The sequence below is a fragment of the Grammomys surdaster genome, unplaced genomic scaffold, assembly GCF_004785775.1.
Source record: "Grammomys surdaster isolate TR1022 unplaced genomic scaffold, NIH_TR_1.0 125617, whole genome shotgun sequence".
NCBI classification, from domain to species: Eukaryota; Metazoa; Chordata; class Mammalia; order Rodentia; family Muridae; genus Grammomys; species Grammomys surdaster.
Window position 1 is genome coordinate 903,380 of NW_021620459.1, and position 8,959 is coordinate 912,338.

An 8,959-nucleotide genomic window follows, 5' to 3' on the forward strand; every position below is an offset into this window, starting at 1 on the left:
CAGCCCTCCCTCACTCCCTCCCTCCCTCCCTCCCTCCCTCCCTCCGTGCCTCCCTCCCTCCCAGCTCAATGTCCCTCCTGACTTAAGAAAAACAACTGAAACCTCTACATTGGTTTCACCTTTTGGGTCTACCATTAAAAGCCCAATGGCAGTGCCAAGCTTAACACTCACATTTTCTATTCCTCCCTTCGCTCAGCACCTTCACTGCTTTCATGCAAGAATGAGCACAGTCCCACAAACAGAAGAGCCTTCTACAGGACTACCCAGTAAGCAGCACTCGGCCTCAGGCAGGAGCAGTGTTAGCTCATCAGTTCTTCACCTAGAGTTTCTGCTAGGTTCCTGTTTACATGTTAAAATGAAGATCCTAGCCTTGTCTACTTGGTAGCAGTTCAAGATGTATGTACTCCATCTGGTCTTCCTGAATGTCTGTGGAAGCAGTTCTAGTTTTTTCCTCTAATTAAGTCCACCTAGTTTTCAAGTGGAACTGAATAATGCATATTGTTTTGCATGTGCCTTTTTTCTTTCAGTGCGTTGTCTGGAGATTTATCCCTGTGGCTTGTTCACTGGTGAGTTGTGTCACACTGTCTGACTACAGTATTCAACTATTTATCTGCTTAGTGGTCCTTGTCTGCTATTTTGGCTACTATGAATCAAACTGCCATGATCATTTTTTGTACATCTTATTTAATGGATACCGGTTTAATTTTTCCTTGACTAAATATGCAGCAGGGTAACTGGACTGTTGAACTTTATTTAAAACCAAAACTAAAATGGCCAAAGTTTACTTTTACAAAGTGAACTGAAGCTCTGGCTACCCTGGAACTTGCTCTGTAGACCAGGCTTGAATTCACAGAGATCCACCAGCCTCTGCCTCTATAGTGTGAGATTAAAGGCTTGCATGCCTAGCCCTCTGGAGCATTTGCTGTCATGGACCTCTTTAATAGCAGCTATTCTCTTGGGAGTGTAGTATGTATCACCATGGCTTTTAAACTTGCATTTCCTTAATGTTAGGGATACCTTTTCCCATGTTTATCACTCATTTGTGTACTTTTTTTCTTGTAAAATGTTAACTATAGTCTTACCATAAAAAAGTTACCAAACTGTAAAACTTCATTATACATTTTAGATACAGTTCCTTTGTTAGATAAGTATCTGGAAATATTCTATTCTCAATCTCTTCCCTGCCCATTCATTTTCTCATCATGTGTCCTGGGCTGGCCTTGGACCTGTGATTCCTCTTGCCTTGGCCTCTGAAGCATCAGTATTAGAGATATGCACCATATGCCTGCCTATAATTCCCATGGCATTCTTCAGCACAAATTTTTCATTGTGGTGAAGAGAAATCATCATGTCTGCCTTTTGTGGATACTGCCTTCAGTGCCCTAAGAGACTGCATTGGGCTGGGGCTGAAGTTCAGTAGAGCATTTACCTATCATGGAGGAGACCTTGGAGTTGCATCCCCCCCAAACTGTGAGCAAAAACACAAGAACCACACCATACCACACCAAACCAAATGACTCTGCCTCCCCCCTAGATTCTGAGGATATCTGATACTATTTTCAACTCGGAAGTTTAACTATTTTTGTGTCTGGCTAATTTTTTATACACACCAGTTGTTCTAGCACAATTTTGTTAATTAAAAAGTTTTTTGCCTTGGAGCTTTTAAGGAAAAGTAAGTGAATGCAAAGTATGTGCTCTGTCGTTTTCCACTGACTGACCCCCATGTTAGTACCACAGACCTAAGGTGCACTGAGTCCTGATGTCAGCTGCTGCCTCAGCCAGCTTTGCTTCTGTTTCTCAAGACTCACATGTTCCAGCTCTCTACTTTGACATGTATACTTAATTATTTTTAATTTTTAAAATTAAACCTTCTTTTTGCTGTATTGGGGATCAGAACTCAGAGCTTTGTGCATGGTAGGTAACCCACACATACATTTCAAAATCATTTTGTCAGTTTCTATAAAAATATCTGCTTGTCATTTGCAACTTGAGGTGGTTTGTCTTGACACATTCAAACTCTATCAACATTCTGTATCTCTACTTATTTAGACTTTCTTGTGTTTTATCAGCAACACTTTCTTTGCTTTTTAAAAAGCTTCATTTACGAGTGTTTTGCCTGTATATTTGTATGTGTACCACACGGCTGCTTGGTGCCCATGGAGGTCAGAAGGGGTTGAATCCCCTGGAACTGGAGTTATAGATGGTTGTGAACCATCAAGTGGTTGCTGGAACTAATCCCTAGTCCTCTGCAAGAGTAACACGTGTTCTTAATGCTGAGTCAGCTTTCCAGATCCAACAGCAACACTTTGAGGTTTCAGGGCAAGGTTTCTGTTAAACTTACTCAATCCTGGTGTTCTAAGTGGAACTAACTGCTTCTACCACAGGAATCTACTTCATTCCTTCATACTAACCTTCTATCTGGGGCTCACCTTAGTCTCACTTGTCTGAATGCACTGTGCTTTTGTTGATGGTTCCTTGTTTTGTGGAGTTGTGTCAGTTGGAGATAAAAGCCAGATTTGACTTCCATTCTAACCTTTTCACGTATGTTTTTATTTATTTTTCTCTTCTTGAATGGGTTATCACTGGAATGTCTAGCAAGATGCTGAACACAAGAGTTAAAAACATACCTCCTTGCCTTGCTCCTGATTCTGTGGGGAAGGCCCTCAGGATCCCTCACCTCTCAAGCAAGATGCTAGGTCTGCCTTTTAGTTTCTTGCTGCTGTACTGAACTCGGAGTCTGATGCAGTTTAGCATGTGAGCTCCTGAGCTATGCTCCAGCCTTTCTAAGCTTCTGTAAATGCTCTTTATCAGAATGAAGACATTGCTTTCCTACTTCACTAACTTTTAACAATGACTCATTTGGTTAAGTGCCTTGTGTATACTGACATGATTAGCTGGGCATGGTGTGCATGCGTTTGGATCTGTGGCATTTGGAGGTGGAGGCAGGAGGATTAGGAGTTCATAGCCAGGCTGGGTGTTACATAAGAGCTGTCTCAAAAAGCCAAAGGTCAATACAGAAACAGCATATGTACACATGGCCTCTTCTACTCTGTCACTGTCATTTGTTGGTCTTACCTTCGGAACTCACTGGTATTTATGTCTTGACCTCATTCTGCACTTTACATAGGGATTGGTTTGCCTTTTCTGGTAAGTGCTTCTACATTTTGGCTCATGAGAATAGGACTAAAATTTACTTCTTGGCAGGTCTTTCCCAGGTTTTAGTTACCAGGAACACTCTGGGCTTGTTTTCTTTTGTCTTGTGTTTCTGAAGGGCTTGTAGAAGTTTGGCACTACCCCCTTTTTAATCCAGTGAATCCATCTGCACTTGAATGTCTCTTCATGGAAAGAGTTTGGGACAGTGATTTCTAGGCTTCTGATAGAGGCTGTTCATTGTTAGATGCCATGTCTTGTTAGTTTTGTTTAAGAAATGAGTGCATTTCATCTGAACCCACATGAACTGCGTCAGAGCACTCCATGTCTGGACCTGGCTATCTGTAGCATCTGTGGCACTATCTCCTTTGAGTCAAAGTATTGTTAATGTACCTTCCTTCACTTCTAGATTATTTGTTAATACTGGTGAAAGTTTATCACAGGCTTCAGCACTTGCTCTCTTGTAGACTCTACAAGAGCAGTGGTTCTCAGCCTTCCTAATGCTTCCTTCCTAATGCTGTGACCCTTTAATACAGTTCCTCATGCTGTAATAACCCTCAACCATAAAATTATTTTGTTGCTACTTCACAACTGTACTTCTGCTACTGTTATAAATTATAATGTAAACATCTGATATGCAGGATATCTGATATGCGACCCCAGGTTGAGAACTATTGTGAGAATCTAGATTTGGTTTGACCACCCAAGTGGTTCTAAGGGATGTGAAGCTCTCTTTTGGCCTTCATGGGTAGTTTATGCATGTGGTACATGGAAAATACGTGGACAAAACACCCATACACATAAAATAAAAACTGTTCTCTCAGAAGTTATTGTGTAAATAAGTAATTTGAAAAACACCATAAAAGGATGTTTTGCCTGAGTGTATGAGTGTGCAGTACTGTAATTCCTGTTGCTTATAGAGATAAGAAGAGGGTCCTAGAGGCCTTGAAACTATAGTTACAGAGCGTTGTGAGCTATCATGTGGATTCTGGGAATTGGACCTGGGTCCAGTGTGACATAGACACAGATACAAAAATTTGTGAACCTGCGCGCACCTCTCTCCTCCTCAACTAAATGTAACTTTAGAGGGTTTGTATTCAGTTTTGTATTGACATTTCCATTTGAGAATATGATCATAAACACCTCAGTCCAACACTTAGGCCAGAGGGTCTTTCTTGACTCTCTCTAACATGGTAGAATAGGACCCGGCTCATGGTAACAAGCTGTATGTGCGTGCTTTATGAGAACGGCACTTCTGGATGCACTGGGGAGACAGCAGTGAGGGACAGAAAGCACCCTAGCCATCACTGAGCCTCCGTTCTAACGGGCAGAAGAGAATAAACAAGTAGAGTGATGGCAGGTACTGAGCTAACCCATTGAAGTGGGCGTGGGGGAGAGACTGCTGGGGTTTGGGAGGCTTCCTCCAGGAGGCTTTCCTTGATGACACTTGAAAGTGCCTGAAGGAGTGGGGTAAGGAGAGCCAAGCTCGGAAGAGCAAGGATTTGGGCACAGGGATGCTATGTCATACACACAGATAGGTCAAGCTAAAGCAAGTAAGCTGTAAAAGGCCCTTTAGCGCCCATTTGCTGGGTATAAATTCTGAAAGACCAAGAATGTATTGTTGAATCAATTTTCTGAAACTCTGTTCATCAACACTTTCAATTTCAGGCTGCAAATGAGTTATGCAGAGTCAGTTTTGCTTCTCTTTGCTGCCAGGACAGTTTACATTCGGGAATGGGAGACTCACTGAAGACCATGGAGGCTAAACTCTCCCGAAGGCTTTCCTACTTAGTTAGCAGCAACTCTAGCAGGTGTATGTAGCTGGACAAACTCCTATTTGAACAGCACAGTGCTTGCCACCAGTGTGAAAGCAATTCGGAATGAAAGGACCACCTAAAGAGTGGACAGACTAGTCATTAATCTACTGTCTAGAGGAGCTGCTTTAAAACCCTGGCACTTAGCCCACAGCAGATGTACCATCTATCAAGGTGAAGATTACACGGATTAACTATTACTGGCTTTGATCACTGTCCACACTGTTTATCACACCTGACAGAGAGCAATTCATGTGGATGGTGACTCTTTCACCAGCTCTCAGGGGAAGAAGTAAGCACAGTACTTCCTAACACAATGTTTTTATCCAGATGTTAATAAAACACAAATGTTTCTAAGTATCAAAGTCATAAACTGAGGCAATTTAAATTTTAGGACACTTTCAAAAGATAATGTATATTATATATATGTAATATATATTATATATGTTATCTATAATATCTATATATACAATAATATATACTTAGGTTTGTTAATACAAGGATCATGGAAGTAAAACAGATAAAATAAATATAAATGAAAATACTTTCTTCAAAAATTGACATACATGTAAGTCTACTTGTCTATCAAGTTCCAATTCTGTAGTCAGTACCAAGAACCCTTCATAGATGTACAAGGTTAGCTTTATATCTTTAACCTTCAAACAACTGATGATATTTTCTCTTCTCCCTCTCCTCTCCTCTCCTCTCCTCTCCCCTCCCCTCCCCTCCCCTCCCCTCCCCTCCCCTCCCCTCCTCTCCTCCTCTCGTCTCTTCTCCCTTCTTCTCCTCCTTCCCTCCTTCCCTCCCTCTCTCTCTTTCTCTTTGCATGTGGAAGTCATAGACCAACCTTGGGTATTCTGCCAACAATCTTGAAGGTATCTACGATCTACTGTAACTGGAAACATTCTATAGCTTTGTGATTTTTTTTTCTCATGTTACCCCCCGCCCCACATTACTGAAATGCAACAAACTCTGAGCTTTGTAAGTCTGCTGGTGATACCTCCAGGGGCTCTTCTTCAGTCTGTCTTAGAAAATCACCTCTGACTTCATTACTGTAAAGATACATACCTCATGACTACCAGGAATAAAACACAAAGCTTATCCAGGTCTCGGAGAATTACACATGTACAAACTCTAACAGCTTGATTAACCCGACAGGATCAACTCAATACCTCACGGCACCTCTACCTGAATGACTGTCATAAATCCATGTGTTTCTTGGCTCTAAGGTAGACATTAGACAGCAATGGTATCTTGTAAACTACAGCACTGACAGGTTCTATGTGTGCACCCATAGTTCCTTCCTTAGGTTTAAGTTCCTTCTTTAATTATCACCTATCTCAGAGGGGTGCTTGTGAGGTGGCGTGAAATACTAAAGGCAAGCTTGATGACTCAAGTTTGAACTATGGGATCCAGACAGTGGAAGGAGAGAACTGACTCTGACACATGTCCATGGGATGTGTATGCTCCATGTATACACATGCATGTACATATATGTACATACACACAAAATAAAAACAATCTCGAAATAATTTCTTAAATTTATTGATAGTAATTTTGCAATTCTTATTTATTTCCCAGTCCCTATTTCTCTTTAAAAAATTTCAAAATATTTTCTTTTATGAATATAAATGTTGTGTCTGCAGGTATACATGTGCACCATGTGTGTGCCTATTGCCTATGAAGGTCAGAAGTGGGCACAAGACTCCTTGGAACTGGGGTTTGAGAGCTACCATTATCTGGGGAGCTGAACCTGGGTCCATCTGCTAAGCCATCTATCCAGTCTGCTTCCCTCTCCTTTGAAATGTTTCTGTAATTCCTCTGACCTACACAACTTCAGATGTCTCCAGTCAGTCCCTGTCTATTCAATTGCTATGTATAGCCTGTTGGTGAACATTCCCTCTGTCATTTCTTTCTTTTCAAGATTTGCTTATCTTTTGGGCTTTCTGGCTCTGGGACTCTGCTTATTGCTCTTGGCAAAACAACTACTTCCATCACTGGAAATGAGACCGAGGAGAACTATTTCTGAGCTGTGGCAAAAGCATGCTGCTGGTAAGTTTGCTCCTAGTTACTCAGGGTAGAATTGTAATGGCTGCAAGTAAATCATAATCTGAGGATTCTACATCAAGGCTGCTTTGCCAAGTATCTTTACATATTTGCTGCTCTTTATTGTAAAATATCTTTTCTGGACAGGAACTTGCCATTTAACCTGGGTTGCTGTGAACCTTGTGATCCTCTGCCTTAAGCCTCCTGAGTGTATTGGGAACTGCAGAGAATACACTACATATATACTTAAGCAAGAAAAGTAAGAAGGAATTTAAATTAGTCTATCCAACTAAAAGAAAAGCCTTCATTCTAGATCAGACATTTAACTTAATCATGTGTTGTTATCTAGGTATTTTTGTTCATTTGTTTATTGTTGGGTGTGCATGCGTGCATGCAATATGTATGTATGTTTGTAGGTGTAGGGGTGTGTGTGCGTGTGTGTGCATGTGCGTGTGTGTCTGTGTTCATGCAGAGGCAACACCACCATGATGGGTGCCCTTTTCTATCACTCTCTGCCTATTCCTTGAGACAGGGTCTCTTGCTGAATCGGAAATTCCCTAGTTTTTGTTAAGCTGGCTGGCCAGCCAGCTCCTGTGAGGCCCTGCACTGGTGTTAGAAGTGCATGGCCATATGTGGGAGCTGAGATCTGAATCCAGGTCCTCATACTTGTGCAGCAAGTGCTCTCAGCCACTGAGCCATCTCCCTAGCCTAGTGTCTCAATTTCTAAAAGGTGATTCCCCTACTTAACAGGCTTTTAACATTAACAGACTCAGCACTCCTACTGACCGCAGGTAAAGCAGTCTATACACCTGAGCCCCAAGCCTCCATCCACCTCTCTACAGCCCACTCAGGGGTCACATCATTTATCCTGCCTCCTCATATGCGTAGGTGGACTAGTCTATTCTGGATCACTGCTAACGATGTGAAGCATTGGCAAGCCTACTTTTTGAGGGGTTCAACTGTTTTATAGTTCATTCTCTATTTAAGATCTTTCCTGCTCTTCCTCTGTTCCAAGGCTTTGTGATAGATTCTTGTATTAAACAAACCATTTTCAAAGCTATGGTATTAAACAGTGTCAAAAAGATGTACTGGGTGAATTTTTATAGAGAACAACATATACCTTACAGAGTCACATAACCACAGTGATCAAGTATTTTCCGTATTCCAGCCTTTCTTCTCTCTCCCTCCCTTTCCTCTTGCAGGCAATCAACCCCTTATTCCTCCTGGGCTCCAGACAACCAATGGTCTGCTTTCTTTTAGTACCAACACAAAGAACTGTATATACACAGTTTATACTTTTTATCATTTGGATTCATCCTTGCTGTTGTGATTGCTTAATTCTTTGTCCCTTTTTGCTGCTGAGTAGACTTCTACTGAATACATAACATTTATTTACCTAATCACTTTTGACAAACATTTTGGTTGTTCCCAGATTGGAGTTATTATGGACAAAACTGCAACACATACCTATCCAGGTCCTGACATATGCTTTCTATCTTCAAGTTCTTTGAGGCAGGGTCTCACTATGTAGCCTTGGTGGGCCAGGAACTTGGTGTATAGACCAAGCTTTAACTTAGAGAGATTCACTTGCCAGCTATTTTGAGATAGGGTCTCTCTCTGTGGCCTAGGCTAGCTTAGAATTCACTCTATATAGCCTTGGCTGGTCTAGAAATCATGGCAATCCTCCAAAATTATCCAAGTTTTGGGGTTATAAGCTTGAGTCAGCACACCCACCTACATATTCTCTCTCTCTTTTTTTTTTTTTTGACTTAAATCTTGGAATAAAATTCCCAAATCATAGGCTAAGCATGTGTTTAACTTTGAAAGCAGATAGAAATTTGTTTACACACACACACACACACACACACACACACACACACACACACACACACACACAGACACGAGAGAGAGAGAGAGAGAGAGAGAGAGAGAGAGAGAGAGAGAGAGAG

The 8,959-nt window shown here is 41.5% G+C and overlaps 1 protein-coding gene across 1 annotated transcript in view; it reads right to left on the reverse strand.

Moving 5' to 3' along the window:
• Positions 1 to 8,959, reverse strand: part of Micu2 (mitochondrial calcium uptake 2) — an 83,088-nt gene that overhangs the window by 15,672 nt on the left and 58,457 nt on the right. The gene's annotated exons all lie outside the window — the stretch shown is intronic.